The sequence below is a fragment of the Cydia strobilella genome, chromosome 7 (genome assembly GCF_947568885.1).
Source record: "Cydia strobilella chromosome 7, ilCydStro3.1, whole genome shotgun sequence".
In the NCBI taxonomy this organism is placed as follows: Eukaryota; Metazoa; Arthropoda; class Insecta; order Lepidoptera; family Tortricidae; genus Cydia; species Cydia strobilella.
The window spans coordinates 2011395-2033693 of record NC_086047.1 but is presented as its reverse complement, the minus strand read 5'-3'; the positions used below and the strand labels follow the sequence as shown (position 1 = coordinate 2033693).

The 22299-nt window shown below is 36.9% G+C and overlaps 1 protein-coding gene across 2 annotated transcripts in view; it reads left to right on the top strand.

Moving 5' to 3' along the window:
* Window positions 1-22299, top strand: part of LOC134742909 (uncharacterized) — a 172026-nt gene that overhangs the window by 54208 nt on the left and 95519 nt on the right. The window contains exon 1 of one of the 2 annotated variants that reach the window (XM_063676117.1): window positions 2499-2508. The exons of the other annotated variant lie outside the window; for it this stretch is intronic. The gene's annotated coding sequence lies outside the window, so the exon portion shown is untranslated. Of the gene's footprint in view, window positions 1-2498; window positions 2509-22299 lie in introns of those variants that run through there. 2 annotated transcript variants of the gene reach the window in all.

The window sequence follows — 22299 nt, the reverse complement described above, 5'->3', positions numbered from 1 at the left end:
GATATAACACCTTAAGGTAACTTCAGATGCCTTGATATCGTAAGATACCAAAATATATATTACAGCTTCGTGTGTGGACTCTGTCAAATAGTACGTAAAAGATATCGTAAGATGCCGTATCTTACGGTATCTGCCGATATATTAAATTAAATTAAAATTAAATTAAATTATAATTTATTTCAGGCCTAATACACCCACGTGTGTTAGTAACTTACATAGCTAATAAAAAAAATGTTAGTGCAATTTCAAAACAAATTAACATTATCGCTCCGTCTGTGACGGGCTTAATAGCGAACGTTTAAGCAAACTTACTGTATCCAACAAGATCATGATCCCACCGCAAACACAAACAATTATATCCCATTAACAATCTAAATGCGATGATCCAAACAATACCCAGCACAACACCTTCATACATATGCATTTGGCGATCACAATATTCAATATCGGCCACGTGAATTTCAATAGAGTACCTTCTCCAAGAGAAAATTGGAGGGAAATCTGAATATTCTTCGGCAATTTTGAAAAAAATATGTTAATGTATTCCTGAGAGAAGGCGACTGTTTTCACAAATTGATTGCTTTGAGCCAATATCAAAAGAATTGTCAATAAGGAATAATTGACTTTATAATCAGTATTTAAGTAGGTCCCGGCGGGCGACTTAATCCGCGACATGCAGTTTTTAATTTAATTTTGTGTTGGTAAGTCGGCTGCGGTTCGTATTCATCTTTTGCTTCTGTTAAAGCTTTTTAACTCTTTTAGACGCCGCATTTCAAAAGGAAATAAGGATCACTTTGTTCAACTTTGTGAAAGGTCAAGAACGCGTGTGTCCTAAGTATTGCGCAATAAGTTCCGACTTATTGCGGATACTGGGGATAAAATTTAAGTCAACGTAATTAAAATATAGTGACTGTTATGCTACATTCATTTTGATACTCGAAAGGGAATCAAAACTTATCAGGTATACTTCGAATTGACCTAGAATCATGAAGTTTGATACGAAAAAAAAAAGTGTGTGCGTGTAATCTTTACGCGCGATTGAAGTAAAACTTCTTTGACGATGACGTTTATCGCTATGTTGGCACTGACGTGTATCCTGTTGTGCGTGTGTCACTACTGAGCGTTACTTCCGTCAGAGACGAAATCTGAGTCTCTAGTCGCGCCTAAAGAAGTTTTACTTCAATAAATTTTACTAAAAAGAGGATTAACCTACTTTCTGACCTTGTATTACCTATGTTGTTAGTATCTATGTCACTGAAAATGTTGTGCTAACACAACTCCACTGTTACCTTTACCAAAGTTTGAAGTTAATCTTCTGCAAAATTAATATTAATTAATATTAATATTAATTCAAAATTAATATTTGTTCCTTTGCCCGGGCAAAATCTATATAGAATTATTAACTTTAATTAATATTGGTAATTGAATAAACACTTCACGTTTAATTTCGAACCGCCTACCATACAAAATTACAGCTAGGGAAGTTTGAATCTATTTGTATTTTTAATTGGGTTGAATTTCTAAGAACAAATTCAATTACTTTCTATGAAAATATATAATATCAATTTGTGTTATTTCAAGTACTACTTAAGTAAGTACTTAGATTTAAAATATACTGAAATAAATGTCATATACAAAGTAAAAAATTACTAAGTCCTCCAGTGTCCTGAGCTGGAATCGAACCAGCGTCCTCTGTTTACGCCACAAGCCCTCAGGAAATTGTCATATACCAAAACTTTGATCCATACCACAAGTGCGAGTCGAACTCGCCCACCGAGGGTTCCGTACTTTTAAGTATTTGCTGTTATAGCGGCAACAGAAATACATCATCTGTGAAAATTTCAACTGTCTGTGTCCGCGCGCAAATTCCGTGCACAGCTGAGGAATGTTAAGAATGTTGGGCGTCATGATAGAGTAGTGTCATTTTGTACGTACGGGCGCGGCGCACACCCTCCCACTTCCGCGACCTCCGAATGCACGGAATTGGCGCGCGGACAAAAGCTATCACGGTTCATGAGATACAGCCTGGTGACAGAGAGACGGACGGACAGACGGACAACTGAGTCTTAGTAATAGGGTCCCGTTTTTACCCTTTGGGTACGGAACCCTAAAAAAAGAATACATGGGATATGTACCTATACAATACCTATGCGATAAGCAACATTTATAACTGTATTTTTTATGGTTACTGTCGCGTCGCTTATTGTTGCTTCACTTAATCAAAGTTTTAACGCTACCATAATAGACCCGCCGGTACAACAAACTTAGTACGCAGTCTTATGGCTCCTAGTGGGCCACTATGATGATCCATCGTGTAGAGGAGCCATTAGGGCACTTTTACATCGGCTGTCGAACACCGCGCCTAGTTGGGACATACGGACAAAATATAATGCGACCCTGTTTTCACCGAAAAAATGAAGAAAACTCGGAAGGTATTTTATCAATTTTTTAAAATGAATCTTTGATTTTCAATCATTTTAGCCCCTCGTCCAAGATATGGTGAATTGAATTGTAATCATTCATGTACCAAATGATTCTTGTTTACTGCAAAATTGGCAACCGAAACGACACCTTTCACTGCAAATTTTGAAAAATACTCCCAGGAAAACTCATTTATTTTAGGTTTAAAAAGAGAAAATGCAAACTTTAATTATTTCAGCCGCTTGTTTAGGAAATGATTATTTAAGAACGTTAACAGTTTTTGAATAAATACTAATAGTTACGTCGTAATGTTGAATGAAAAAGGAAGCATTTTGCAAAATACGCTCGTTTGTAGGAATAAGGCCTCTTAATAAATGCCACACGAACCTAGCCGCCGCCACACAATGGAAGTTACGGTCTCATTTTAAAACGTCGTTCTGAAATACATGATGACATGAATATTCAAGTAACATGTATATATGCCGTGATCTCAAAACGACATGCTTAAATTATACAAAACTTGGCATGAACATTTACGTAACATTTTATGTCTGGTAAAAATTGTTATACAAAAAATAAGTGGGTACGAGTACCTGGTACTAGTTTTCGATCGGTTGCTAGAAATGAAATGAAATGAAAACATTTATTGTCAGACCACAGGTAGAAATATGGACTTCCGGTTCGAGCGCCATCTTGATAGTTAGCATCGTGATTAATTACTTTGTTTTTTGCTCATTTATATTGTTTTAAGTGTAATATCGATAGCTTATTATACAGTAAACTAATGTGGTAGTGTGCAGTATATGGAGAATTAATTTTGAAGCGCGTTTAACCACCATCTTGGAGTCAACGGCCGGTAGTCCACGTACTTCTTGTAAAGTCTAGCTATCGATTTACAAGAGCTAACAAATCACCGTACACTGTCTTGTACAATCGTACAATTTTTGTCGTTTTTAAACCTCTTAATACCTTGATACTGGCGAAATAGTCCCACTGGGCTGAAGCCATAATTTTAAAAGAAGAAGAAGAAGGTAGAATATAAAAGATGCTAATGGTGATAATTTAAGTCCTTTTCCGCAGTCTACCGTATTTACGGTGTACAATATTTAGTGTCATGCACAACATGCAGGCAAGTTATTTACACTATTTACACATGTATTTCATACAATAATGTCCCCAGTTTTGTGTGACTTTATTACGCTATATCTGAATATGTCAAGTTTATTATTATTACATCATTAATTATTATTATTTTATAATTTACCATTGTTATTTAAAAAGTCAAGTGGGGAATAAAACATTTTGCTCAACAGCTATTCATTAAGTGCCTTTTTAAATTAAGTATTGTCAAGGTTTTTAAATACATCCGGAATATTGTTATAAATCTTGATTGACATTGAAAAAATGCTATTTTTGTAAAAGACCGATTTAGTTTGATGCGTATTTACGAGTTTGTATTGTACACGTTTCTCAAGTTACGATGGAATTTATCGTTCCTTTGATATAAATTAAGGTTTTTTTACAAACATAGCAACTTCTTTAACATATAAACAAGGCAATGGTAAAATATTATATTTATGAAAGAGAGGCCTACAGGAGTCCCTTTGAGAAATTGTAATACAAAGAAATTAAAGCGTGTTTTACATACAAAACTTCTACTTGGTTTATTTTGTTTGTGTAATAATTTTTACCAGACATACATATAATGTTACGTATAAGTTTTGCATGTAAAACTTCTGTTTACTCGATTTAATTTTGTCTTGCAATTTTTACCAGTAGCAACTGTTACTTGATGTTCATGTCAAATTTCATTTTCATTCAAAATGTCGTCGTATGGCAATGACTATTAGGTTCGTGTTTATCTTTAAAAAGAGTTGTTTTACAAAAATTTCATTTTTAATACAAGCTTTTATCGCTGACTGTATTTTTCTTTCAACAGGCAGTTGCCTGACATCGAGACAATTCTACCAAACCCAAACATAATTAGGATGCGTTGTTTTATCACAGTGTTCCTATGGCCATCTCCTGTTTTCATCATCAGATCAGCTTCATGTCATCGTAATATTACATTGTCATCTTATTTACATATGTATGCAAAATTTCAGCTCATTTGGAAATCGGGAAATGGGTCAAATTTAGCTTCCAAAACTCGACCCACACTTACATACTATTCGATTGTGTATTTTGTTAATTGTGTATTTTTCTGTTTGCCGATATTTCTAAATTGTATGTATTTGCAGCAAACAAATAAAAGCTTTATCTATCTACATACTAACAGGGCAAGTTAAATAAAAGCTTGTAAAAACTGCACCATGATTGTCTTGTGTCCGATATTCCATTTTGTAAGCATCACAATAGTTAATATCCTATATGTGGCCTAATACTACTGATAATTACATGTAGTATGTACCTGGCTCTATACTTTTGATTGTTGTATCTATGGTCATTTTAGTTTGAGGGAGAGAGCTGTCAGATTTGGCGGCAGGCCTGTGCGCGAGGTTATGTTACTTATGTTCGATTTTATCTTTATGTAATCTTATAATTAATCCTGTATATCAATGTAATAAAAGAAATGTCAAAGCAAGCAGTGGTTTGTGTGCTAAACCCCTTTTACTGAGCATTAAATCTATGGATGATTTCAACTCAGAAAGCGGGATTGTGAATTCAAATGCCCACATAGAAATTGGATGATTATTTTCACCTATATAGAGATGAAGCACACATCTCGAAGAATGTGAAAAAAAAAACGCTTAGTTAAGGCGTATATCTGGAGCATTGCTTTAAATGTTTGTGAGACGTGGACAGTGACACAACGGGACAGAGAGCGATTGGAGGCCTTTGAAATCCGGTGTTGGCGGAGGATGCTAAGGATTAGCTGGACAGAAAGGAAGACGAACGTTGAGGAACTGAGCATGGCAGGAGAGAAGAGATGCCTGTTAGGCACAATAGCTAACAGAAGGTGCAAGATGATTAGTCATCTAATACGGCACGACCCGCACGACAGATTCTTTTTAAACATCCTGAAGGGCAAGATTGAGCAAGAAAGACGCAGAGGAACACATATCTCAGCCAAATGAAAGATAGAGTTTCTGTCATGTTGTACGAGGGAGTCAAAAGGCTGGCCCAGCAAAGAATGACTGACACGTTGAGACACATTGGAATACAATGAGAATAGATCTCGACGAAAATGCAAGCAAACGACCATCACGGTGAGATTGGTGAGACGCAGAGAACTATCATTAAGAGCCAACATGGTTATAAGAAGTCAAAATGGTAAGGATGGTATTGTGCACTGTTCAGGTACAATTCAGGTGCTCAGTGAAGTTAACTATTAACAATGAGTTGTAAAATGACAATAATTGAATCTTTACTAGGTATTATTACTATTATTTTTTGGATAGTCTAATGACACTAAAAGGTTATTTTTTGTTCTAATGATGCATGAGTATATAATGCCTATATATGGTAAGAGATAACAAAAAAAGGTGATTGATTAGTATTGCAGAAGTTATTGCCATGATGAAATGATGAGATAGCAAAGATGAGAGGTAGCGACTGACAGCGGGCTAGAATTGTAGGAGATTGGCCCATGACGGTTGTCAATGGGAAGATTTAGAAAAGGCCTTTACCAAGCATCACACTTATTGAGATAAATACCCCGGTCTCTAATTCAGAATAAAAGAATCTTAATAGATAAATGTGCATATCGGTTATTTAGGTGAAAAGACAAAGAAACTAGTTTTTGTTTTGATGCAAACCAATTATTTATAAACATTTGTATATAGGCAAATGTAAAAAAAAACAAATGTTAATTAAAGATGGTATATTCTACATAGTAGTACTGTAAGTACATGCATTTAGTTGCCAATCATTGTTGTACTGAAAATTATTAGTCTGGATTCTCCGAGAGATGCATATAGAAACAATAATGAATTAATGGAATTACACACAGTATGAATTCTAAATTTGAAATGAATGACATTGATAGTTTTACATCTATTTCATACTACTGTTTTAAATGTCATGCAATTGAAAATCAAAGTAACAATTTTAAAACATCATTATTATCATTCAGGGAGCATGATTTACATGACTGGTTGCGTTGTGGATATTGACATAGCATAAGAAAAAAAAAAATGAAATATAAATGTTTATTTTCTGATAACAATAAGTACAGTTCACTTTCAGTGGTTAAGATCTCCTAGTAGGTATTTAAAAGAAGTTATATTTCACTCTATTTAGAAATCTTGAATACCTACTTCATACCTTTGAATTGGTGACAAGCAGTATTTATATTTAAACCTTATTGCACAAAATATACACCAATGTACACATTTGTTTCTCTAAATTTATAAGTTTAGTGCAAGTTCTGTCTAGTAAAAGCAGATTGGCTAAACAAGAACAGATTACTTTTTCCATGCTGTTGACACAATATTCAATATTTGTATTAAGCATATTGCATAGTATTCAGTTATATTTTGCAGTTGTACAATACAATAACAAACCACAAATGAAACTATGAATTGTTGCTATGAAATACAATTAATTTGTGACTTTATGGTTTCATTTGCATGAAGGGTGAATCTGAAATAATTATTGTATGACAGATTCAGGTTAAGAAATTTTACAGTTAGTGATGCCTAACTAAGTTAATCAAACTCTTAGGTCACAAATTATAAAATTCAGGTTACTAATAGGTAAGGACCATAAAGTGTCAAGAAAAGGCAAAAGCAGCATACTTGTGTATACATTATCAAGTTAAGAAAGTCTATTTGTAAAATTAAAAAGTTTACAAAAACAGTCCCAGAACATTGAAAATTGACTTGAAATGCAAAATCGATGAATAAGTACAACCACTGTCACAAGTGTTAGTACAAAATTTTAGTATGGTCCTGAGCAGAAGTCTGTGACTGACCTTAACAAAAGAATCAACACCAGAGTAGGTAAGTTAAATAAACGAAGCTAAAAGTAGATAACATTCAAACTTAAAGAAGCCTTATAAAGTAGGCTCAAGAAGCCTTATAAGGAGCTTGGAACTAATTTTTATTTTTCATTTCAATTCATGAGACTTTGTATTCTTAAAATTTGCTTGATCAGTAGGTTTAACAGAAGGTAACATGTATGATTTTATGACAGAGACACAGTGATGACAAGAAATAAGTTGGTAATATTAATTAAAGTATAGTAAGGCAAAAGAACCATGATTCATAAAGACAAAATGTATGGTTGCATTTTTGTCATTAAGTGCGTTGTCGCCACGATTAGCATAGCCAGGAAATATTGGCTGTATCAATTAACAAAAAGTGAATAAATGTATATTGGAATAACTTTTAATCACTTCCAATACTTCCAATAATATAGTAGGTAGGGTAATGACACTAATGACGCTAGTATATGTTACGGTGTACTCGGTGTAGTACCTATACGCTATTATTTAGAGCTACTTTTTTTGGGTGCATGTCATCCCGAGATATAGTTGCTGCGTTCTTGCCGATTCCTGGGGCTGAATATTACCATTGTGAAATACTGAACGAAGTTTAGGACGAAACATCAGGATCATAAGGTCATTGAATAAATAATTATCTGTTTATATAAATAAATTAATAAAAACCTGTTTTAAATGTAATCTTCTTAAAGTTGATGAATCGATGGAATATTTGTCATTTTATTTAATTAATGTTGAGGATTTTTCGATGAAGATAATGACTGATATCCATGACGTCATTGACGTCTGATTACGATTTCAGTAACGATGAGTAGGTATCTAAGGAAGATCTTAGGTAACAGAGGTCCGAGAACGATGATTATGTATATGACCGAACATATCGATTACAGTGTCGATGTCAACGAATGTTTGCCTCGATGTCCACGACAGGGTCAATAACTGACCATATCGATGATGAAAACGGAGCTGAACGACTTCGATAACAATGTCGGCGATAATGCTTGACTGACCATATTGATGATGATATCGATGATGATTACCGAACAGATCGATTTTGATGACGATATAGATGATGATAGATGATGATTAGGTATATAGTAAGATTAATTGATGATGATAATGATTGACTGAGTCGATGTTTATATTTCAATTATTAAATTGTTGAGGATGACTGTGACTAAAATTATCTTTGCTACTGCTAATGATTATAACTATTTTTATTTTTGTATGTTTCAACGCTGGTAACCTGGCTGAACGGATGAAGTTGATGATAAGTGAGGGCATCGCAGCAAGAGCTGACTGAAGCAAAGGAGGTGAAACTGTTAAGACAGAGCTGCCAGCAGTGGGCAGGGCCCAAGCTGCCGATGGTCAGGGCCACAGAGTGAGCAACCGACGTACTATGCGCTGTGTCCACGATTACCGTCTTATGCATCTGATCAAGCGACTCGGCGAGAGTCTCTCTCGGTGTTGGTCGAGACTCTTCGCTGACACGACTGCTAGTTATTATATTAATATTATGAATCTAGAATATAACCGTTGAGTTTTGGCAGACTGTCTAGTGCAGGCCGTAATGGCAGACTGTTTATTATGTTAGTTTATATTTTGGCAAAGATAGGTACTTGTAATATGGACCTTGTAGTCAGATTCAAAAATAAATAAATAATTAGTTATACTTTGGCAAACTGTCCAGCGCAGGCCTTGAGGGCAGACTGTCTGGGGCAGGCCGTGATGGCAGACAGGCCATAACAAATTAAATGATTAGGTTGGCTATAGGTATGAATGTTGGCAGACTGTCTAGAACAGGCTTTGATAGCAGCCTGTCTTCTAGAGCAGGCCGTGATGGCAGACTGTCTAGACTGGTCTAGTCTAGAGCAGGCCATAACAACAGTCTAAATAAATAATTAGATTGACTAGGTTGAATGTTGGCAGACTGTCTAGAACAGGCTTTGATAGCAGCCTGTCTTCTAGAGCAGGCCGTGATGGCAGACTGTCTAGACTGGTCCAGTCTAGAGCAGGCCATAACAACAGTCTAATTAAATAATTAGATTGACTAGGTTGAATGTTGGCAGACTGTCTAGAACAGGCTTTGATAGCAGCCTGTCTTCTAGAGCAGGCCGTGATGGCAGACTGTCTAGACTAGTCTAGTCTAGAGCAGGCCATAACAATTTTTATACTTTGGAATGATGTCTAGAGCAGGCCTTAAGGGCAGACTGTGATTGTTTATGATGAATTATACTTTGCCAAACTATTTAGAGCAGGCCTTAAAGGCAGACTGTGATTGTTTATGATGTGTTATACTTTGCCAAATTGTTTAGAGCAGGCCTTAAGGGCAGACTGTGATTGTTTATCATGAATTATACTTTGCCAAACTATTTAGAGCAGGCCTTAAGGGCAGACTGTGATTGTTTATGATGTGTTATACTTTATACTTTGCCAAATTGTTTAGAGCAGGCCTTAAGGGCAGACTGTGATTGTTTATGATGTGTTATACTTTGCCAAGCTATTTAGAGCAGGCCTTAAGGGCAGACTGATTGTTTATGATGTGTCATACTATTTCAAACAGCTTAGAGCAGGCCTTAAGGGCAGATTGTGATTGTATATGATGTATTATGCTTTGCCATAGAGCAGGCCTTAAGGGCAGACTATGATTGTTTATAACGTGTTATACTTTACCAAACTGTTTAGAGCAGGCCTTGAGGGCAGACTGTAAATGTTGATGTTGGTTTATACTTTAACTGACTGTCTAGAGCAGACCATGACTGTAAGTTGGTTCATATAGTGAAAGACTAGAAGAAGGCTGTAAATGCTACTATAGGTGCTGGTTGTATGAAATGACTGTTTACATGATCTCAGGTTAAAGCATCAGGTTAATATACATATTGTCACTGGCTGCGATTGATTAATGAGGAACTGAATAACCAGAAGGTTAAAATAATGTTGTTATGTATGTTTATCTTTCGTTAGTGTTAAGGTGGATGACATGTTATGATATATGGTTGTTGATATAAATGTTTAATTACTTTAGTGAGAGGACTCACTAAAATAAAAAGGATGGCCGAGCTGTAAGCATCACAATAGTTAATATCCTATATGTGGCCTAATACTACTGATAATTACATGTAGTATGTACCTGGCTCTATACTTTTGATTGTTGTATCTATGGTCATTTTAGTTTGAGGGAGAGAGCTGTCAGATTTGGCGGCAGGCCTGTGCGCGAGGTTATGTTACTTATGTTCGATTTTATCTTTATGTAATCTTATAATTAATCCTGTATATCAATGTAATAAAAGAAATGTCAAAGCAAGCAGTGGTTTGTGTGCTAAACCCCTTTTACTGAGCATTAAATCTATGGATGATTTCAATTTAAACCGCGTAAGACGATGTAAACGGGCCTTTAAGTCCGCTATTGTCTCAGCACTCACTTTGCCGGCTAATTGCTTCTCTTTTCACACAGCTCGGCAAGAAAACGTTAAGACTTCTGTATTTTGTTCCTTAATTGAAGTTCTTCTTGTGAGTTTGTGTATCGCGGGATATTGCGGGGGAATTAGAAAAAAGTTTACTTGTAACTTTATGTGTGGTTGCGTATTTTTCTGCATATTCGGCGCTTCGGCCAAGAGCGTGGCCTGTTCGTGGCTTCTAATATAAGTAAACTCTTCTATGTATGATTTCTATACACTGCCTTCTTGCCAGCCTGTCCGAGTAAGTGACAGTGTAATGAGTTCTCGTGATTGTGCCGTCTCGGCCAGACTACAATTTCCTGAATGCAAATACGTTTCTTCTCAAATAGGGCAGTTACGAATACTTTTGTAGACTTGCTGTAAAAGTTATAGGTCTTGTATACAAAATACCGGCCAAGTGCAAGTCGGACTCGCGCACGAAGGGTTCTGTACCATTACGCAAAGAAACGGCAAAAAAATCTCGTTTGTTGTATAGGAGCCCCCACTTTACAAACACCCACAGAATTTGTATCATACAAAATCTACTATTATTTTCAATCAAATAAAACAATTTGTGTGAGTATTTTCTCAGAAAATATTAGGTAAATCACATTTTAATTTTTGGGCCTATTCACCCCGGTTTACGGTACTAATAAATATTTTTATTAACAGAGCAAAAATTGTACTAATAGCCCCAAGTCGTCCCCTACAGCAACAATTGGGATATATCAAGATCCGATCTATTTTCGGAACAGTCCAACTTCCAAGTTCCCGCCATGAATGACGACTTGAACAATTAAAGAGATAATACTCCCGAGTTGGGATCTATAGTGGGTAGTTAGTAGCCAATCTGTATTTATGGCCCGTTATCTGTTTTAAATTGGGATTTCATTGTCCAAGTGGGGCAATGCGCGTTTTGAGGTTGTTCAATGCAATTTAAGGGTTAAACTAACGTTATGTACAAACAGCAACACTCTTAACTATCCATCGGTGGACCTTAAATCGTTTTCATATTGTCCGATTCGATATCGGATGTAGGATCCTACATCCGCGTAGTCAGGCTGCGGTGGCGCCCGGGCGCGCCGTCTTTGGCGGTCACGCACACTACAATTAGCATTATGCCTACACAGACGCACACAAACAAATATTATCGGTCCGACCGACGGGGGGCTCCGACATGGCTGAATTTATCGGAGGCGCCTTTCCGCTTTCGGATGTCGGAAGGCGCCTATGACAAAAACTGCTGCAGGAGAGTGCCATTGGCATTAAGATTAAGTCTGCCATTTTGCATTATTTATGGTTTTTTAATAAAGATGATTGATTAAATGCATGTAACGTAACGTTTAACGTATGCGTATAACGTTTTGGGGAACGCATCAGGGCGTCTACATACAATGCTATAAATAAACTATGTAACCTCAGGGATTGCACACAAATGGAAGCGAAAAAACTGCTTTATAAACTGCTGCACTCACAAAATTATGCCGAGACAGAAGCCATATTTAACAAAATTTAGTTTCAATATTGTGTCTAGATTAAGCCTTAGTTTGTAGTTAGTAGTTTCTTACTAAATGATAGTTTTTAATTGTAACAGTCTGATATTTAAATTATAATTGGTTCCCCGCGATACAGGCACTGCAGAGAAACACATATACCTATATCGTACATTTTACTTCCGTCCTACACTTCCGACATCCGATATCGGATCGGACAATGTGAAAACGCTCTTATGCCTTTTGTAATAAGGTCCACCGTTAAGCAGTTAACAGTGTGGGCGTTGGTATTATTAGCGACGGCAATTGCTTACCATCAGGCGATTCGTCTGCTCGTTTTCTTTGCCTCCTATTCGTATATCATAAAAAAAATAGAAATGTTACATGCAATGACATTCATGCATGTAACTCAGCGTACTACGTAGGCGAACAACACGCAAACGCGAACGGGGTGAATCATTCCTTTGATACCTATAGAAGTGTCCTACGTGGGCGATCTCTTTGCGAACGCGAACGCCTTGGGCCCGCTTCGCGTTCGCGAGTATTCGCTTACGTAATACTTACGAAGCGTAAGGAAGAAAACATACGCAATGCGACGAAATTAAAAACACGCTTTAACATTCCTGGCAACATACAAAAAACAACCTACGTAATTTAGTCGGGTTCATTGATGCCCACCAAGCTTTGGTGGGACACAACATTACGTCTTTATTATACTTAGAAATTTTTAGAAGTAAACAGAATTTCTTTTTCAACGTAGGTACTTATTTTTAGACCAACCTGTATATTCTAGCGACAAGAACTTATAATTCGTATGCCACCCAGGCACGACATAGTGAATTAGTGATACTTAAATATAACATCTTGTAATTCACGTCGATCAAAGTCTAAATAAACTGACGATAATTTGTAACATTTTAACACATTTTTTTTTGCTTGTATTAACTAACACTCTATGGTTGCATTTGTCCGAAATAAAGAAATTTTATTTATTTATTTAACATTTTTTCAATTTTCCTTGCTTTCAAAAATAGTCCTTAATCCCAGTCGACTTTACCGTATACACGAAACTATTTCCTTAACGAAGTTATTATCACTCAATTTGCTTAGTGGTGTTCGCCGGTCAACTTGTACAAAAGTTAGGACGAGAATTAACTAGCTTAGAATCAACTATTTTGACATCGGCTTTGAGATTATTATGGATTGGACGGACAACTTGCAAGATTGACCAAAGTTTAAGGCGTTTAGTTGACTGACTTTCGGGTGTCAACTGCAGGTAATGCGGCGTATCATTGTTGCCGACTGCATTGCTGCCGCATATGTCAATTATCCGGGCAGTAACATCGATTTTGACATTTTCGGAAGCAATGAATTTGGCAGTAATGTCGCGCTGCAATACTGCTGCAGTAATGCTGCGACTGCTTCAGAAATCGTGAAAGAGGTAATGTTATCAAGACATTGAATTGTAATTTTAGGTTTTACTGCAGTAGGTAATAATGCATTCGGCAGAATTATTGCTGCACGAAACGTAAAAACCGGACAGAAATATCGACATTTGCGGCAGCAATGCAGTCGGCAGTAATGTCGCACCCCATTACTGTAGCAGTAATGCTCGTGGTCTGAATTCGAACGATACCTTGACGCTCCAACTAGTGATATAAGAGATCTGAGGGTTTACCGGGAAACACGAATATCGAAATTTCGTTATCTGCCTCTTTATCGTTCGCGATATCGCGATAGGCGGATAACGAAATTATATTTTCATGTTTCGCGGTAGGCCCTCTGAATGTGCAGCTAGTAAAACAAATGTTTGGCGAGCGCCTGTTTTAAGTTTTAACCTTGGAGGATATAACCAAATGGAGACGCCTTGTCCGTAATTTTCTGTACAAAACAGTCTGCCGATTTTTGCGGGGGAGGGGAACGTCAAATGTATAATAACGTAAAAATAGCCATGTCAGATAAACGTCAGTCCATACAATGTGTACGACAATGATTATGGCTACTCCGTTTGGTTATAAGTATCCTCCAAGGTTTCAAAATTCAATTTCGCTTTAGACACTCGTACTTTAATCTTCTAGCCATCAAACACTTTTATGGCGACTCGAATATCCAATTAAACGTTAGAGGTCGTAATTTTGGTAAAGTAAACCAACGGGACCCTTCGATTCCCATTTCATTAAATCGATTAGACGGCGTTATTTGTTCTACCTTTATAGAGGTGAAGGCTTTGATCACGAAATTGGTAAAAACAACAGAAAGCTTGTTCAGCGTTTTAATTTGTGTACTTTGCTTTTTATTCGCACCATTAAGAGAGGGCGTAAAGTTAGTTAATTGGAAAGAAACTAAAGATATAGCGCCGCGCGCAAGTTGCGACGGAAGATTTGGCAATCGCGCAGGTCAAAGTCAATCAAAATTAATTTTTGTGAGCTGGGCTCTACTTACATAATGTCCCTATGGTATAATTTTAACCTTTAATTGCTTCCATATATAAAAAAAAAGAACTACTCCAAGGTCGGATCTACCTTTAAATGACTGTCAAATCACATCCGCTTTTCATTTCCAACCTTTCTTCAAACAAAATGGCCTCCAATTCATCAATGATCACTCACAAAGACACTTCACGTCGATCTCTTAATTATTTTAACGTTTCAATTTGGTAAATTACTTCCTGGCATTCTTTAAAGGCCCATTCTTTACTTTCAAAATGTTAGTAGTAATTCCCTTTTGAGCACAAAAGCTAGTCACTCGCCGTGCGTACCGGTGTGCCAGCGTTGGGATTTTTGTGCCAATTTGTAACGCCGCTTAGTTATCCTGTGACTTTTAAGTGTTTGTAGGTGCAGGTGGGTTTAGTGAAAGGGGGACGGGCTAAAAATCAGCGCTGCACTAAAAATAATGGTCAACAACAGTTGCCGGCAATTCGCTGTTAATTCTTAAGTTCTTATTTTTAAATGTTTTTCCATTTACCGTCTTCGTTTTTTCTATTCTAAAATGATAGTCGACATTTAGCTACACACAGAAGGCGCAATGTTTTTCTTCTAAATTCATATTACGTAAGAACAAAAGTACACCTGCACTTATCTAATTTGCATGCCAGGTCCGCATGCACTTAGCGAGGAAATAAAAGCACTTTTAATTAGAGTCTTTTACGGCGTCTGATCCCTTAGGGGGTATTTAAGTTGATTATTGCACTCTGCTGTTACGTTGTTACATTATAGTTTTCTTAAATTGTATTTGGGCACTCTAGCGTACATTACTTATGTAATTAAGAAGTGAAGTGGACCTATCCATTAAAAAGTAGAAACTTAAAAAATATATGGGAATAATAAAAAAATACAAGACCTCAGTTTCAAAAAAAAAAATTTTTTTTTTTTTACAATAAACGTTATTTTATTTGCCGTTTTTTGCGTAATGGTACGGAACCCTGCGTGCGCGAGTCCGACTCGCAAATGGCTATTTTTTTTAGATCACAATACGGTTGCCAAAAATTAAGTTAGCAATCTAAAGATTGCTAACTTAATTTTTCCTTTCTCTGGTAACTTTATCCATTATCGATATAATCCGTTTCTATAGCTATATAACGTACCTTATAATATGTTATACCTTAATATTGTTACTCATGAAATAAAACTATGAAAACGGAAAACTACACCCAGTCACCCGTTGACCACGAACGCTGTAAAGGGTTCGAAACGTCGGGATGTATTATAAATTCAATATACGCGATATATTAAATATATTAATAACGGGTCACTCACGTGTTTTAAGTCGAAAACGCTCGACATGTTTCACTCCGTACCGAGGAGCGTCATCAGGAGCTTGCGTCGACGGTGACGGACCGGCGCAGTCTGCGGGCCGCAGCCCTCCGCGCCCGATGACTCGGCGCAGGCGCCGGTGGCGGCAGGGGGGGCGAGAAACTACCCTCGTTTACGGCATTATTGTCAAATGATGGGTTGCACACAACAATGATGGCTGCGTTTGCATTAGCTTAGTGATTATTGCTTAGTACTCAGCATCAAAATAGATGACAGCGAAAGTGTCCAAATATATGGCGATATACGTTTATTACACTTTGGCTTCATTATCTAGGTATTTGATGCGATATAATCTATTTTCATAGTTTTATTTCATGTTATACCTTGTCCGTATTTTAGACTAGTAGAGACTGCATGGAAACATAGTGTATATTTCACTAAATATTTAGAAGTAATAACTTGATAAAACTCAAGTTAATAATTAAAAGACGACCTACTTTATTGGGTACATCTTACAACTTTTGTAGAACTTTTTACTCCACTCAAAGCTATATTTATTAAAGCATAGTAGCTATAACTCTACAAGACTTAGTTTCAACTTGGAACGACTTAAGTTAGCATAAAATTATGTGTACAAAATTACTTCACTATTACTTTACATGTTGTAATACCTAAGACGTCCGTTGGCTCGTTGGGACCTAAGATGTCGTCACATTCGGAAGACTGCGGGTCACTTCTGGATGAGATTGGCTCAGGACCGGGACAAGTGGCGTACGCGAGGAGAGGCCTATGCTCAGCAGTGGGCGATAGAAGGCTGATATGATGATGATGATGATGAATACCTAAGACATGTACCGGTAGCTGCAAAATTGTATGGAAACATTACGATTTAATTCATTAAACCATTTTACGGTTTAGACTCACTTGTTTTAGTCACTCGCGCGACATGTTTCGGAAAGCCTAGGTCTCCTTTCTCAAGCACTAATAGGACGATTAACGACGATTTAATTCGTCCATAAAGTGGCCATCCAAATCTAATCAAAATGCAAATACATATAAGTACGAGTTACAAGGGAATTTTGAAAAAAAAAAACTGCTTCGTTCGATAGCAATAAATAAATAATTCCAAGTTTTAAAAACAATGATATAACTTATTGATTGGTTTAATTAGGACTTCGTAGACAACTATTATTATTTATATTTATTGGAACTTCCAATATTATGTCACTATTGGATAAATAGTAGAATGTTAACCAAGGGATGAAAGGCAACCATTTAATAAACACTACTTTTCATTTCGAATACGAGGAATTCAAATTATCTTTTAAATTTGCTGGATAGATAGTTCCTTATTCTGTACAACATGCTGCGCAATTTCACAGTATGTCCTACAAAATCTTATGTTAATATCCAGGGAGGACAATAGGGACTATATACGTATGGAGAAGCGGTTGTCCTCTTACCTCTTAAGTCTTTTAATACAGTTACGTCGGAACTTTTAGTGTGTGGATTTATTTTTTCGGTTTTATCTTCATGTCTATTCCGCCACTCTTCCTTCTTGCGGCAGTACATGTAAGGGGGTGTCCTTATATTATACGGCTCAGAAAGCTTCAACTTTGTCCCGCCGGGACAAATATTTGTCAAACAGGAGAGTATTTGTCTTGGACCGCAAATGGACCCCAAAACATGGATCGGTATGTCGGAGTTGTGGAAAGAATTTGCCAATTTGTGGCTTTGACTTGGGTGGGGAGTTTTAGTAATAAGATTTCTAAAAAGTCAATATTACTTTTCAAGTTTGAAGTGATAGATTTTTCGCAAATTTTATGTGGGCCATTTTTTTTGTCGATTTTTTTTATGTCAGATTTTGATGGAAATTGGTAGGTTTCTGGGCGGAATAAACACGAAATCCAAATTTGGGAAAAAAAGATGTATGAAAATTCCCATTGAGTTACGGAAAATTCCATACGTTTTCCGTAACTCAGTGGAAGATTTTGTAGGACATAGACACGGTGAAATTGCGCTTAAATATGTTGTACAGAATAAGGAACTCTATCTATCCACCAAACGTTGGTGGCAAACAAGCACACCGCCCGTCCGATGGTAAGCGGTTACCTATGGAGGCCTGTGACGTCAGTAACAGTGATGTCGACAATTGTCGCACCGTGGTAAAATAGGGGCCAGGGTGGTAGCCGTACTGACAACTAAACAGAACCTAACGATCCAAAGTTGAATTGATTCTCAACCCACCCCAAATCAGCCCAATTAAAACAGGGCATTAGGGTTGTCTTGTCTGCGACAACGTAGAAACAGAAACAGTAACCTGTGAACTTAGAGGATATAACCAAACGGAGTAGCCATTAACAGGCGTTCCCCTCTGTCGAAAATAGTCGGCCAACGGTTATCCACAATATATGGACTGACGTTCATCTGACATGGCTATTTTTACGTTAGGTAAACATTTGACATTCCCCTCCCCGCAAAAATCGGCAGACTTTTTTGTACAGAAAATTACAGACAAGGGCGTCTCCGTTTGGTTATATCTTCGAAGCCTGCGAACAAATAAATTAAGGAAGACAAAACACACCCCTGCCATAATATGCTGCGTTTGCATTAGCTTAGTGATTATTGCTTAGTACTCAGAATCAAAATAGATGACAGCGAAAGTGTCCAAATATATGGCGAAATACGTTTACTACACTTTGGCTTCATTATCTAGCTAGGTATTTGATGCTGACCGTGCTAGGTAACTTCCACTAAATATTCCTAGTAGTGTAAGTGCTTAGTGCTAAAAGTAAACAACTGATTCAGTTTAAGTCGAAACAATCTACCTACCTACAGTCTCACAACATGAATCTTTTTATAGTTTGCGCTTGCACTTAAAGAAATGTTTTCATAACAGTAAGAACATATTTTTTACTACTTACAAAAATAACTTTATGATCTGATTGAACAATAAAAGAATTAAAACACACGACTGCTTCCTTAAAATGAATTGAAAAATTAAAATATTTATGTATGTATGTATGTAAACACTTTATTGCACATAAGATAGGTTAAGATATACAATTAAACAGAAAGTATACAATGTACAAAGGCGAACTTATCCCTGTAAGGGATCTCTTCCAGTCAACCTTTGCTAGACTTACATTGACCGGGATATAGACCGTGATTACCTTTTGTATTATTCCCGGTCAATATAAGTCTAGTGAAACTAACCGTGAATCATTCAAAACTCTAGTCAACCTTTGATCTTGTTTTACCAAATAAATAGTTTAAACCAAACAGTTTTGGAATCGTCTTTCGAAATCCTTTATTTGAATACGCAATTCGATAGGTTTATAAGTTTTATTTTTGTTTCCGTTGCACAATTTGCAGTGCAGAGTCGGCCATATTGGTTTTGTGATGACGTCACATAGCCTATGTTACTCGGGATGACGTAAGGATTTCATTGATACCTCAAACACCTATATCGGTTCAGGCACTTAGCTGTTACGGTGGAACAAAGAAACTTACATACCCACACACAAACATGAATTCTGAAAAAAACAATACACTCTTTTTCTTTTTAACACGATTTTTCTTAGGCTTTACATCTCTTCTATAGTCAATGGCTCTTTGCTACCTAGTGAATAATGACAAGTTTTGTAGCTACGTACAAATAGCAATGTGCCAAAGAGTATTTCCATAATCTGAACGGGAACTTTCAAAATGGAAACTTGCATGAGAATTCTGTTATGAAAGTTTGCAAAAAAATTGAGAATGTTCTTCAATTTGCGCATTCCTAGGTAACCTTCCTTCGTAACCTCATAAACCTACTAAGCTTATATAAACGTAGCACAAAATGAATAGTTGCCGTTACATAAATCCTCATTAGCATAGTTTAGCGTCGCAGATGCCCAAACTTCGGGGACCTGCGAAGCTGATTAATTAGGCTCTCACACAAACCCTTTGAATTATTCGGGCCTTCTGTGGAAGGTAGCAAAGCTTCTTAAGATTGTTCCCCGAACGTTGAGATTTTCCTCATAAAGATTGGCCTTCGGTGTGTTGTGGGGCAATTAATTACTTGCCTTTGAACATGGGACACATTGTATATTGAGGTACTGAGTAAAAGTATCATGCTATAAAACTGGAATAGACAAAACTCTAAAAAGATTTTGTGACACAATTACTTTAAGTATTTGATTGTATACTTTTTTTTATACCACGTCGGTGGCAATCAAGCATACGGCCCGCCTGATGGTAAGCAGTTACCGTAGCCTATGGACGCCTGCAACACCGGACTTTGCGCATAACATCCCACATCCTAATAATAAACGAACAATTTTGAAAGTTTATAATTGTATTTGGATATTTGGTTGTATTCATCATATAAAAAGGTTTAGATGAATTTAGCCTGTAATTTGGCAAATTATTATCTCATATCCTGGATTAGGGTTAAGGATACATATCTCTCGGTATTTATTCCCTAAGCGGGTGAAGTAGGGCATAAAGTTAGTGGGTCTAGAATCTAGCTGGGATGGGAGAAAAAAGAGGGATTTAGCCTTTCAAGTTCTATTCGGAAGAATAGATTTTCATTATAGGTATATAATAAGACTCTGCCCGTGACTTCATCCGCTCCAAGTATAAAATAAGTAATAAATAATATAAGGACACTAACACAAATCGATCTAGTCCCACGGTGAGGTCGAAAAAGCTTGTGTAGGTGTCACAAGACAACGATAAATATAATACATAAATAGGTAAGGTAAAGTGGGGTAAGACTATCAATTGTATGGAATCCTCATACTGTTAGTCTTGTTCTGAGCAAAATTAAATGTTAGTCTTACCCTACCTTACCTTATATACCTACATTGTGAATGTGTGTCAAAAAGCAATGTTTTTAATATTTAACATGAATTAAACATTTAGAGCAGTAATATTATAAAAGAACAACTGCGTAACTGAAACATTAACAAATGAATATTGCATGCAATTTTGAAACAGCTGTAGATATCGCAGTTTTTACATCTAGTTCGTTAGCATTATTGCATCAACGCCTTTCCAGCGCAAAATAAACACGAAGATCAAATTAGCATATGTAGAAATAAAAACTTCACTTTATTATTGCCCGTGGATGCAACTAGCTCCCGCCGAGCAGTGCCACTTTAAATTTTGTACATGAAGGGCAACTTGCTCCATCCAACTAACCCGGGGTTAAGCAGTTAAACCGTTAACCCAGTGTTAAATTGTACTGGTAACCATGGTAACTCCAGGTTGAACCGGTTTTGTGGTCGACATGCTCGCGACCCCATTGAACCCCCTCAACGCCATAGACGGAAACGCCGCAGGGGATGTTAGTGGGTATTCTCCTCCTCTTCCTCTGGCTAGCAGAGGAAGTTACGGGAAGAGCGAGTCCCACATACCACCCCCCAATGGGCTTCCCCAGCCCGGGGGTGAGATGCGTAAATGCATTTACCCCTGCGTCAAAAAAAAAAGGTTTAACCGGTTAACCCCGGGATAGTGAAATGGTGCAAGTGGGCCTAGGATACACCGCGGCCGCGCAAAATCGCCTTTTCATTACAAACGTAGTCCTCATTTAGATATAGTCTGTCAAGCCATTTCGGTCAGTAGAAAAAAGCGGCAAATTTAAAAAATATAGCCGCGAAGGGTTATCGTCCCATAGAAAATTCGAATTTCGCGCCTTTTTCTACTGACAATGTTGTTTGACCGGCTATATCTATTCTTTTAAAACGAGTTACAAGTTTAAGAAGATTCTCCTCTCTGGATTTTGGCCCCAGATGAGTATTTTTTCTATATGAGTTCAAAATTACTAGTACCTCTGTGTCTGTACGTTTTGCTTTTTTTGATATTCTTGTTTTTATAAGAACGGGGGTTACTTCAAATAGCGCTAAAACAGCCAAATAAATGCGCCGTAAACAGACGCTTAGCATACAAAATTGGCAACAATAAACGCACAAGTCAATACGGTTAGACACCGATAATTTATTTCTTAATCCGTTCCCAAAATTTTGTTACGATTTCTTCAGTTTTGGAGGAGTAAAATGTCCAGAACGAAACCTCGATTTCTGAGATTTTTACGCAGGATTTTTCGCCTAAGCTGCAGTTGTCCTTTTTCGCACTAATTTTAGGAGCCGTCCCCGTCAACGCGACGGAGATAATTCCTCTTAAGTTAATTTTTATAAATAAAACAAATGGTATTGGTTGATTCCTTTCAGTGGAAATAATCTTAGCCTCAGTGGAAAGGCAGCCTA